The 12,418-nt window shown below is 44.4% G+C and overlaps 1 protein-coding gene across 4 annotated transcripts in view; it reads right to left on the bottom strand.

Annotated features, from left to right (window-relative positions):
* The window catches only part of PSD3 (pleckstrin and Sec7 domain containing 3), a 463,075-nt gene that overhangs the window by 344,235 nt on the left and 106,422 nt on the right, over nt 1-12,418 (bottom strand). The window lies entirely within an intron of this gene.

Raw genomic sequence — 12,418 nt, 5'->3', positions numbered from 1 at the left:
CAACTGCCAAAAATCAGGAGTGCCTCCCTTCTCCAGCTTAGGATTAATTAAAAATAAGTAACAAAGTAGAAACGTCAAACACAAGAAATCTGACCAAGTCCAATCAGGGAGTCATTATTCTGCCTCTTTACTCTGAGCTCAAAAATTAACCAGGATCCAGGTACTACCACACTGGTTTCTACCCTCTAGTTACGAGACATCTTCTTTCTCATGTCTGAGCAGCAACTAACTATTCACTTCAGGAGAGAGGAGAGCGAAGCAACCAGGCAGCTACTTCAAAGAGGGAAGTTTTATGACTTCTGTTTCATCCTTTGGAGCAGAAACGGTTCACAGCTGTGAGGAGGCCCTCGGTGGGGACACGACCACCTCCACCACCCCCAGCAGACAGGTTCAGTGGGCAGGCCTCTCTTTGTTCCTGAACGCCAGTATCAAAGACCTTCCTGCACAGTTTAGAAACTGTGATTTCTTAAAGTAGCTGTGTAATCATTTAATGTTCACAGTGTGTAAAATTATTCTTTCTGGAAAAGGTACACACTCCTATGGGAGCTACATGCTTCACAGTCACAGGCTGTTAATTACCCTTTCCCCCGACAGAAAGGCAGCATTACTTTTTTTGATGTGTTCAGGGAGCTTCAGGCTGGTAGAGGACACTGGTGCCCTAATTCAGGTGAGGTGGTCAGGACAGGCTCTCTGAGGAACCAACACTGCAGAGTCAAGAAGGAAGAGAGCTGGGGAAGGTCAGAAACATCCATTTCAGCAGAAGGAGGGTCACACGCAATGGCCTCAAAGTATGAAAGGACCAGGCCACCTACACAACTGAAGGAAGGCCAGCATGGTCACAAAATAGTGGGGAAATGGGTGAGTTCAGAGTCTGCCTGGGAAACAGCATGGCAGGGACAAACCCTGGAGAGGAGGCAGGGGCCAAACACACAGGGTGTGTGGGTAAGGGAAAGGCTCTATGGGAAGCCACTGGAGGGTCTGAAATGTATGGCAGTTCGTTAACATTTTTGAAAGACCATTCACTTATACTTTTAAAAGGTCATATGGTTGTTACAGGGGAAGTGGGTGGAGAGAGCCAAGAGGAGGCCCAGCCCTCAGGCAGAAGTGCCAAGGAGACAGTACGGAAGCTGAGACTGGGATGATGGCAGTGGAAATAGAAGGAGATAAACAGGAAACACATTTTATCGGGAGAATCTACTTACATTTTCTGATAAACTGGACGTAAGAGAATAAGGGAAAGGAAGAAATCAAGCATGATTATAGTGGGTAACGTCTCCCAACCACATAGTCCAGGCCAGGCTGCCCTAATGCCATACCCGGGATGTCTCACGTTCTGCTCGGAACAGTCCTCTCGGGTGGGCAGCGCAGCTGCCACCCCAGTCGCACAGGCGGGGAAAGGGAGGCAACAAGCGTGTGAGCATCTCGTCCAAAGTGACATAGCTAGTAAGTAAACTGTGGACCCCAGGTTCAGACCCTGAATCCAGAACCCACGACCGGCATGGCTCTGGCATGGCTCCCGGGCACCCGGCTTGGGCGGCCGCTAGCTGGGTGGTGTGCTGGGACGGGGGAGACCAGGGAAGAAGCATTATCAACAGCTTGGATCTGGGCTTCCAAGTGACCTCAGGAAAACAACAGAGAAGAAAATTCTAATGAAAAACTCCATTACTGTCGTGCTAGAAAACAAGAGAATATGCCCTTGATGAAGCACCAGCTTTAAGAAATTCCAGGAAGGTAATTTTTTGACGTACAGTCTCAACTTAAAGAAGAGTTCTTAACCTCAGTTCCATGGGGGTGACCTGTCGTTAGAAATCTGAAGTCTGAAGTCCGATGGGGGGGAAAATGTAACTTTATTTCCATTTACCTTAAACTGCAATTTAGCATTTTTTAAAATGTGAATGTATGTGACAAACCACAGTATTATTACCAGTAACCAGAACTGTGTCACCACCAACAGAAATCATAGCGATTTTTACACCATATAACAGTTACAGCAAGTATCTTCAACTGTCATTCATACTCACCCCTATTTGAGATGATAGTAGTCACTAAGACCTACCACTAAATCTTACTATGAATAAAGAAACACAATGTATTCCCATGTCACAAACCTGTTTAATACTTTGGTAGCCAATATAACTGGTTTCTTTTGTAGCTCTATGTATATTATTATATACACTTAAAAAGCATTATTCTGACAAGAGAGCCAGAGCTTCACTGGACCTGCAAAAGGGGTCACAGCACAGAAGCAGGTTAAAAGACCCTGTTTCAGAGCATCAGTCCTTCAACTGCAGTTCATGAGCCACCAGTGGCTTTGTATCAATTGTGTGGGTCATGGCCAGATTTTTCTTATAGGTAAGTTAATACACATATATATACACATGTAACAGAATGAAACTGAAAATATCAGAGTAGAGCCCTTGGTAAGAATAATCAGTTTTATGAAACTTTAAAGTCACGTGTGTGTGGGTGGGGGGGGGTCATGATGTAAAATGTATTTCTCACCGTGAGTCATGATCAAAACTGTTGGAAACACAGTGCTCTATGGGGTTCTCAAACTTAGGCATGAATTAGCATCCCCTACAGGGCTTTCTAAAGCACATATTGGGGAGTTCACCCAGGTTTTCTGACTTAGTGGGTCCAGGATTTTTGGCCTGAGAATTTGCGTTTTCTAGCAATTTTGCAGGTGATGTTGATTTGGTCCAAGGACCAAATTTTGTGAACCACGCTTCAGGCCAATGTTTTTCATACTTTACTGTATATATGAACTTCTTGGGAATCTTGTTAAAATATAGATCACGCAGGTCTGAGGTGGGGCCCGAGACTGCATTCCTAAAACGTTTCAAGAGGATGAGGACACTGGGCCACAGAGCACACCTGTGCTGAGGCTTCGAAATGATCAAAGCACATTCAGATTTTCACAGAAGAGAAAAAAAAAATTTAAAGGATGCTCTAACCAGGAGTAAATTATACCATAGGGCTCCACTCTAATAAAGCACCCCATAATATGACAACTGTGGGCCCAGTCAGGCCCAGAAAAAAACATTATCATTCCCATGAGTTGCCCATTGAAATAAAATTCTCTCAGCTCACAGGGGTAATTTTTAAAGCTGGGAGCCGCACTGGTACATCCTCTTCCCAAGCCAAGTGTTACAAATCTTCACCCACCTCCACAACAATTTTTGCCTGTCAAGAAAACTATATTTAAAACATTCAGCACTACTTTTTCCTTCTGTATGACTAACTGAATAATATATATTCTTTTGTTTTATCACAGCAATTTTAGAAACGTAAATGTCGTTAAGAAGTATGGGGTATCAGGTCACAGTAGCAGATGGACTGACTGTCAGATGACCCAGACTTAAATCCCACTTGCGACTTCTACCCAATCGCACACTCATGTTTAGTCTCTGGACTTCAGCTTCCCTATTGATAAAGAGTGTTGTTCATTTATCTCTAAGGTCCCTCCTACTTCTGAAGAACAAACATTCTTCACACTTCTAAGCCCCTTCCATAGGTATTTCATTAAGGAAGAATAACAGAAATCTTCTCCTTATGATAAAATTAACAATGACATGATCACCAAAACCTGCCCTGCATTTAAAGACAGGTGTCCACCACTAAATGGACAGGACAAATAAAATTTCAACCTTACATTTTAGATGGCTTTTAAAATTTACAAAGAATTGTCACCTAATATCATCCAAGTCTCAAGATGTTGCTGATTATAATTAAACAATTTTAGATGCAAGAGAAACACTACTTATGTAAAATAATTCTTTGAATTGCCTAGCTATAAAAAATCAAGAGGAGAATGTAGAAAGTTGCAAGCAAATTTTAGAAATGAAAATAGTTTTCAGTTGGTCTGGGAGGGGAAGCATGGAGAGGGAGAGGCGGAGACGGGCTGAGGGAAGTCTAGGAGGGTGGCGTGCTCCTTCAGGTCCCTATCATTTCAATTTCAGGAGAATGTTCAGAGGACGTGAGGCCCTGTAAGTCAGTCAGAGTTGAGTATTATAAAGTTCCTTAGGCCAGAGAACATTAAAAGCTAAAGCAACAACTATAAAAATAATATTTCACAACTCACTCAAAACTAAGACTCGATTCCAACGTTCGCACTGAGCACTTGATCCTGTTCCACCCCATCTGGTCCCATCACCAGCAGAAGTCAGGCCCATGGGAGCAGGGCACCTCGCAGCCCGACTCGGGTGCAGGCAACACTGGACACTTGGTGCCGATGTGGCAAAGGGTGGTAGTTAGGCGCTATGGGCTGAACTGTATCCCCCACAACTCATATGCTGCAGTCCTAGCCCCTAGTGCCGGCGATGTGGCTGTGTTTGGAGACAGGCCTATACGGTCATCAGGGTGGGCCCTAATGCAACATGAGCAGCGCCTCTCAAGAAGAGATGAGGACAGAGACACACACAGAAGGAAGATCACAGGAAGACATGGGGAGAAGATGAGGCCAAGGAGAGAAACCTCAGAAGAAACCAGCCCTGCAGACACCTTGATCCTGGACTTCCGGCCTCCAGACCAGCTGGCTGTCCAAGCTGCCCCATCTGTGGTACTTCATGACAGCAGCCTAGCGTCAGGGAAGGCTGAAAGAGGTAAGAGTAAATGGGAAGTCCTTCAAGAAGGCAGATAACGTAAGTCTGTTAAAAGGGAACAGAACCAACCAAGCCACACCACAGAACACTCAACAGCGGAGGAAGCGGGGAAGGTGGGAAGCGGAGGGGCCGGCAGAAGTGGGACTGATGAGAAGGAATGGTGATCAAGCTGTTCGACCCCCAGACCCCTACGTCCACTCCACTTGAAAATGCGCCTCCCCGTCCAGGCAGAAGGATGGGTGAGATTTCTCACGAACACCTCTGGCCCGGGGGACACCAGGCACAACTGACACCAGGACACCCGAGGGGAAGCGGGGATTTGTTTGCTGGATGTGACAATGCTTAGACTTGTCTCATCCAACCTGTGGAATGCTGCACCCTGGACATTACCCTGCAGACAGGAGATCTAAGAGCTTTCAGTGCAGAATGCAACCAGCCCAAAAAGAAAGACCTAAATAGTTACATGAGGGGTCAACTGATCGATGGCCTGACCAGAGCCTCCCACAGCGAAGTGCAGAATCTCTAGTAGACACACTAGCATATGACACTGGATTCTTTACTTTCCGTGACTATAAGTTTTTTTAAAATACAGACCAGCTATTTTGCAGAATGTTGTTCAACAAAGGTTTGCCTTTATATTTCCTCCTGATTATGTTCAGATTTTCCATCTTTGACAGGAATATCACAGAAGTGACATTCTCTCTGCATCCTGCTTAGAGGCACAGGATTTCAATTTGTCCCATTACTGATCATAGTCACTTTAATCTGCCAGGCCTCTCCACTGTCAACTTAAACTTTCTCTCTGTGATTAATTAGTATTCTATGGAAAGACATAGAAACTATTAAATTCCTCATCAAACCTGCAAATTATAACTTCACTTATTTTTATCAGTAAGGACTGAATTTACTATTTTATCCAATGGGTTGCGATCCACTATTTTCATTATTCATTTCAATGCTCAAGTTGCCTGGTTTGGGCCAGGGGAAGTGCTTTCCAGCTGGCTCTGTGTCTCTTCGACATGTCCCCTTTGTTCTCTGAGCACGTCTTCACCTTCTGGTACAACAGGATGTTCCAGGCTTCTCCCTGGAATTAGCCATTTCTTTAAAAACAAAACAAACCGAAAAACCTTGGTCCTTTTTAATGAACAATATTATTCAGTATTTAGATACAAGAACTGGACACTGGGAGGCTGCATGTGCTCAGAGACTAGGTCAGGGGACAGAGCTGGGAAATTTTAAACAGACATGCATGCACACACACACACTCTGCGGCAGGCTGAATAAGGGCCCCCTAAGATGTGCACATCCTAATTCCCAGAGCCTGTGAGTGCTGTGGTACATGGCAAAGACTCTGAAGATGTGATTATGGTTTTCATATAAGGAAACTATCCTGGATAACCCAGGTGGACCAAGATGTGTGACGGAAGAGAAGAAAGCGAGAGGAAAGCAGAGTGAGACAGAAGATGCCACGCTATTAGATGGAGGAAGGGGCTAGGAGCCAAGGAATGCAAGGAATGGAATTCTAGGCTGGAAACGGCACGGAAACTGACCCTTCCTACCGTCTCCAAAGAAACCACTGCCCTGCTGGCACCTTGATTTTAGCCCATAAAATTCACTTTAGACTTCTGGCCTACGGAACTACATGGGATAAACTTCTATTGTTTTAAGCCGCCAAGTTTATGGTACTTTGTTATAGCAGCCATAGGAAATTAATGCAGGCACAGAAAATAGAGATACAAATACACACTTTTATATTGATGTTTATTTCTGTATCTGTCTAATAAAAAAAAGTTCACACTCAAAGTTTTTCCATAAATATGCCTCTGCTGCTCTCAAGTACAAATGAGTTGTTAATGAAATAATCACAAGACAATGAGTAATTGTTATTCCACTTATATTGTTCCTCGTTAGTGCAGTTCATCCAAATGTACTTTGCTCTTCCACTGTAATTAAGATATTTGTATTGCTGAAAAACAAACAAAATCAACCATTCCTTCAGTTTACCTGGCTACAAAGAAAGAGATTCGAATCCTGTCGTGTGCATCATTTCTCCCTTTAAAAATATATCTGACATGTGCCTGCACATAAACAAGTGGAAAAACACCCATGTTTGAGAAGAAGGGGACAGACCCCATAATCTGCAATTCCCTACAACCAGCCCCTACTCCCCCGACAGACTGATTGGATAGAGATTCCAAAAGCCAGTAATAGAAGCAAGTAAAATCAGGACAGAGAGCCTCTCAAAAGCAAAAGAAGTCAAAGACAGCCAGGAGACAAATGGGATAACAGAACGTCCACATCTTCCTTTCTAAAGGTTAGAAACAGCATCCAAACCAAAGGGCAGCGCAGGAATGGACTAGCAGACTAAGGAGAAGGCTGTGGGGGAAAAGTGGGACTCAGCCCCTCACCTGTCACTATCCAGCGGGCTGCCAGTGCGTGCTCACTGTGTGAGCAGAGAGACAGGAGCTGAATTCGTGGCCTTTTTAAAAGCCCCTGGAGGTCCATTCCCATTCTCCCACCAGCTGCTGTCTGTTCACTCGGCCCGTTTCCTGAAAGCACACTCCCCTGGGAGGACAAGCGGGGTTCTGCTGCTCCTCCAGGCTCGAAGCCAGCCCAGTGAGGGCGGCAGGAAGCTCCAGAGCAGAGGCACCGAGTCTCCACACTGCCGTCCACTGACACGCGTGTCAGGTCAGAGGGAAGCAAGCCTTTGGCCAACTCAAAGGACTGTTCCCTTGATAATCTGCAACTTGGAACCATTCATAGTTGTCTTCTGACCAAATGGAAGACTATATGCTCCTTCCAGGAACTAAGCCTGCCCTGGTGAGGCTCTGAATTCACAACACATCACAGCTTATTACAAATGGCGAGAGTGGCTTTTATTTTATTTATTTATTTATTTATTTATTTATTTATTTATTTATTTATTTATTTTTGGAGTGTGTTCTGGAAAGTTAGGGGCTGAGACACTAGGAAGACAAATATTCATTTGTAACAAAGCCTCCCCCAAAACAAATGTAAGACACAGGGATCAAGTTTTCCTCACAGCTCGCTCACTAAGACACCAAGTGATTAACGTGTTGGCGAGCTTCGGAGAAAGAATTTATAAGAAAACTAGCAATCAAACGTGATGATCTCACAAGGCAGCTCTGCAGGTCGCACCGTTTCATGTCAGTAGTGACAGAGGGCGAGGCCCCTGGCGGCAGGTGTGCAGACCCAGAGCTCAAGTCTCCCTCTGCCTTTCTCGTCTCCCTGCCTTCTTGCCTCCCTCAGGTTCTGGACGTGTGTGCTTCTGATCATGCTTAAAACTAATAAATGAAAGAGACAATGTAAAGATCCACGTTTTAAGCAGGAAAGCATACGTGTGTAAGCCTCCGAACACCCCTCCTTACGTGCTACAGACTGGCGGCCTGGGTTCTCACCCAGGAGGCTGCAGCCTTCCACACATGAGGATTTAAACTGGCTAACACAAGGGAATGCCAGAAAGCCACAGAGGACTCTGAAAGTCAGCCTGGCATAATCAGGATCGTCCAGAGGAAATCAAGCAGATGCTGAATAGCCACATTCACAAATGCACCTCTACATACTCAAAAAAAAAAAAAAAAAAAAAAAAAAGAGGAAGGCAAGGTACTGAGAACAATCAAAACCAGCAGCACACAAAGCAGACGGGGACTACAGGGTCACAGAAAGTGTTCGTAAGTATTTTTGCTCAGTCCTTATCAACTCAGCAACCTCAAAAAAAACCTCGAAACCTTGGCAGAAATACCACAAAGAAATTACAGAAGTGAAAACTAAGTATCAGCTTAGCCACCTGAATCTAAACGTCACAAATATAAAAGTGTCTTCAGTTATTTCAAAGGTTCCATTAACTTCCCTTTTTTTTAAATTTTGATTTCTTTTTTAATGGAGGTCCTGGCGACTGAACCCAGGACCTCAAACATGCTAAGCAGGTTCTCTCCCACTGAGCTATCCCCTCCCTCCTGGTTCCACTAACTTCTGAAACAAAATTAAATCCACACTAATTTTTTTAAAACGGGTCACTTGGCACTTTGACAAGAAGGAAAAATAGGTGCTAACTGTGAATTCAAGGTGGGAAGCATGAGAAGTAAGTGTCTTCTCACCTGGTTTGCTAATCTTTATAACCCTTAACTTGAAAGTCCCATCTGGGTGGCAGCTGTGTGTTTTAGTAAAACGTGTCCTATCTGGAACTGGAGCCTACAAGAAGACATACTAAAGACTGTTCTTGATTAAGGTAAGAAAACCAACCAAAAGTTTCTTCTCAAAGAAGGTATGAGTGATCAAATAAATTCTTATTTTCTAAATACAAAGTATGTCATTGGCCCAATGTATGCCTGTATAGATGGAGAACATTGCTGCATGTATGGAGAAAAAAGTGCCTCTGGGCAAACACAAACGTTCCGAAAGCCATAAAATCCAGGCTGAAATTTAAGCTAAAATAAGCACATGAAGCGTCAGGAATAATATAATCACTGCATTAATTTCGACAAGAAAATATACAGTCCACCAAAATTTTACCAAAACAATCTCCAAGCATGTGCCCCTCTTGAAAAACACCAATTGATCATGAGTTTGGTATCAGAAAGAAAATCAGACCCACCGAGGTCATGTGACTTTTCTGTACTGTTAAACTTCACTGTAATAAAATGAGAGGGAAAAGAGAAAGAAGGAAAATCAGAAAAGTAAGATCATCCCCCTGGGAAGCATCCTGGTTCTTCCTGCAGAACATAAATCCCGACCAGATGATACAAGCCTCTCATCCCTGGCTGTTAACAGGCGCCCATTATGAAGAAATGAGCTGAGGTAAAGGCTCTATAAAACACACACCTGTCAAGCCAAGGTAAAGAAGGGCACCAAAGACAACACAGCATAAGGTCCTGAAAACAGAAATTTCACAAAAAATTCCAAGTCAATTTTCAGACTACTAACACTAGGTATCAACACTCTCGGTGGAATTTTTTCATGGAATTTTATATTTTAATTTACAGTGATGTAGAAAAGTGAAACATTATGCGGGTGCCTAAGAGCCTTGTTAATTACCAGTAAAGTCATTTCTTCAAAGTATTCTGACAAGGCAATTGCCTGATTTTTCCACTGATAACTTCTTAGCATCCTAGCTTCAGGAAAGTTTGGATGGGCAGTCAACAGGTAAAAGACACAGCACAAACAGACAAAAGGATCTGGATTTTGATTTAAAAGACGATCTCCTTTCTTTAGACTTAAGCATTGTCAAGACACCCACACTACCTGCAATACTAAAAATGTTCCCATTTTACATGTTTAGCTTTTACAAAGACACAAACTATTCCTCATAAGTCATAATGAGTAAACTTCTCAGAAACAAACCGCTTACGTAAACATGTTAAAAGTAAATGATTCTTCCAGGACTATGGGGCACTGAGGTCCCATGTGGCCAATTACGTCTTCAGGGACATCGAGGTGTCCTCATACACAGAAGCTAGGGATCTGAGAATCGTCCTGTCCGACTCACACTTGAGAAGGATAACACAGGAGGGACACACTCTGGAGCTGTGTTTCTGCTGGTCCAGGGACACCCTGCACCACAGTCCCCAGAGGTGCTTGTGGATAAGCCGCAGGCCGCTGGACTTCACAGGCCCAGGAGTCAGACTCCTGACTCTCCCCTCCCCTCTCACTGATTCTTGGGCTGCTGCAGTTTGAGAGCTGCTATGCTGGAGCTCCACGGGGGATACACGTGAGTCCTCAGAACAGACGAGGGAACAGCAGGCAGCTGACATCAACGGACAAGCCCGTTGCTCTGAGGCCACCTCCACCATCCCTACAACACAAACCACCACCACAGAACACCTGGGGAAATGCACCGGGAGGACTTCTGGCTTACTGCAGGCATTTCACAACTGATGTTAAGGTTGTTAGTTTAGGAATGGCTTTAAATTTGTGCCGTGAGTGCAAACAATGCTGTCAGCCATAAAGTTGCTTTGGGACCTGAGCAATGCAAGGGGCACAGCACAGGGAAACGCTCCCTGCTACTACAGAGGCCAGGCCGTCCTCACAGACAGTGCACGAGCTAAACGCTGAGTGAACACCTAGTAAGTCAGAAAAAGGGAAGGAAAAACATAGGAAGTTGAGAGAAAGGGACATTGATGGGAAAATGGTATCATCTGAAGACTGGAGGCCACTGGGGAAGTGCGGGACAAGCTCAGAAGTGGCAGGGAGCCCGGTGAGGCTGCCCACAGGGTGGCAGAGAGGCTGGAGATGGGGGCAGACGAGTGCTGCTCCTCCTGCAAGGGCTTCCACTCACTCGGGGATCCTGCTAATGCTCCAGCTCTGCTTCCACAGATCTGCGCAGGGGCTGAGAGCCTGCGTTTCTAACAAGTTCCAGGTGTTTCTGATGCCGTTGGTCTGGGGATGGTACTTCAAATAGAAAGGAAGCAGGTGATGACACCCAAGAGGCAGAGTCACACCGAAGAGCTCCAATGTCAGGCTAAATGGCTGGACTTTGGAATTCAGTTATTTGGTGTTCAATTTAAGGGAGGGGGTATTTAGAAGTTTCTGAATAAGAGAGATCTCATCACTAGAGAAAAATCAGGTAAGAAGAATCTTTATGCCAAATTACTAAGCAAATCTCTCTTAGAAGATGTCTTATTTTGTTTTGTCACTTTAATATTTTCTCAGTTTTAGTTAATATTGTACATAAACTTGAGGCAACTCTGGCAAGGTATCAGTGCTTTACATATATCCCTCTCTAGACTAAATCTTTTTTTTTTTTTTTTTGATAACAGAAAACACAGTTAACAGATAAAAAGAAAAGGACTGAGGATTTTGCACTTTCTTGCCTGCCCACCCCATCTTCTCTGGCCCATTCAGCGGAGGCCATACGCCAAAGCTTCTGGTCACTGCTTTATCACTATTCCTGATGGCAACCAGGGTTCCTGTTTATAAACATGACAGAGGTAACCAACAGTCAAGTCTTCCCCACCTCGTCCCCACCCCCCACCATGACTACAATTACTTCAAACTCAGTAAGAGATGAGTGCCAATTCCTGGAGCACATTATCAGTCACCTCAACATACCTGAGCCTCAGAATAAATAATCTCTCAGGAAGGAAGGGTGACTGACTGCACACAACTCAAGAAATGAATCTAACTCAGGAGACACAAAGGTCAGAAGGGCCCCAAGAGTCCAGATCCCCAGAGCTCATCCCATGCCATCCCATAATCTCCATCCTCTCCATCCAACTTAGCACTGGAGAGATGACAGAGACAGAAATCAGCATTTGCGGAATTTCTTTCCACTATTCCATTACGGTCTGGAAAGGGAGGGACATAAAAAAGAAACAGGAGTTAGGTAAGTAGACTGAACTCAATACCTGATCTCAGCATTCTGCAGGACACCCTCTCAGCCCCACAGTAATACTGTAGAACACAGCATTGTCTAAGGCTCCTGTGAGGCTCTCTAGCAGGAAACCCCTGCCTGCCAAAGCCCATGCGATCGCAGTTAACAATGAAAACGCACTTGCACGTGAGCGCAGCGTAGGTGCAGCAAGTGTGACCCAGAAACCCAGTGACCTGTGCAGCGTGGTACAGGAGGCTTAGGCCTGGATGCTGCAGACGCTCGCCATGGCAAGCTCACACAGTGCTGGCATGTAAAGAGATGTAACCCATTTAGAAGATAATTTGGCTATTGGCTATCAAAATCTGAAAAGTACATAGCATTTTAGCAACTCTACTTGTAGGAATTTATTCCACAAAAAAAAATCTACATGCTAAAGAAGATGGTGAAACAATGTTCATTTCAGCAAAATACAAGAAACATCTATCAA

Source organism: Camelus dromedarius, chromosome 22 (assembly GCF_036321535.1).
Source record: "Camelus dromedarius isolate mCamDro1 chromosome 22, mCamDro1.pat, whole genome shotgun sequence".
NCBI lineage: Eukaryota > Metazoa > Chordata > Mammalia > Artiodactyla > Camelidae > Camelus > Camelus dromedarius.
This window is presented reverse-complemented; position numbering and strand designations above follow the sequence as displayed.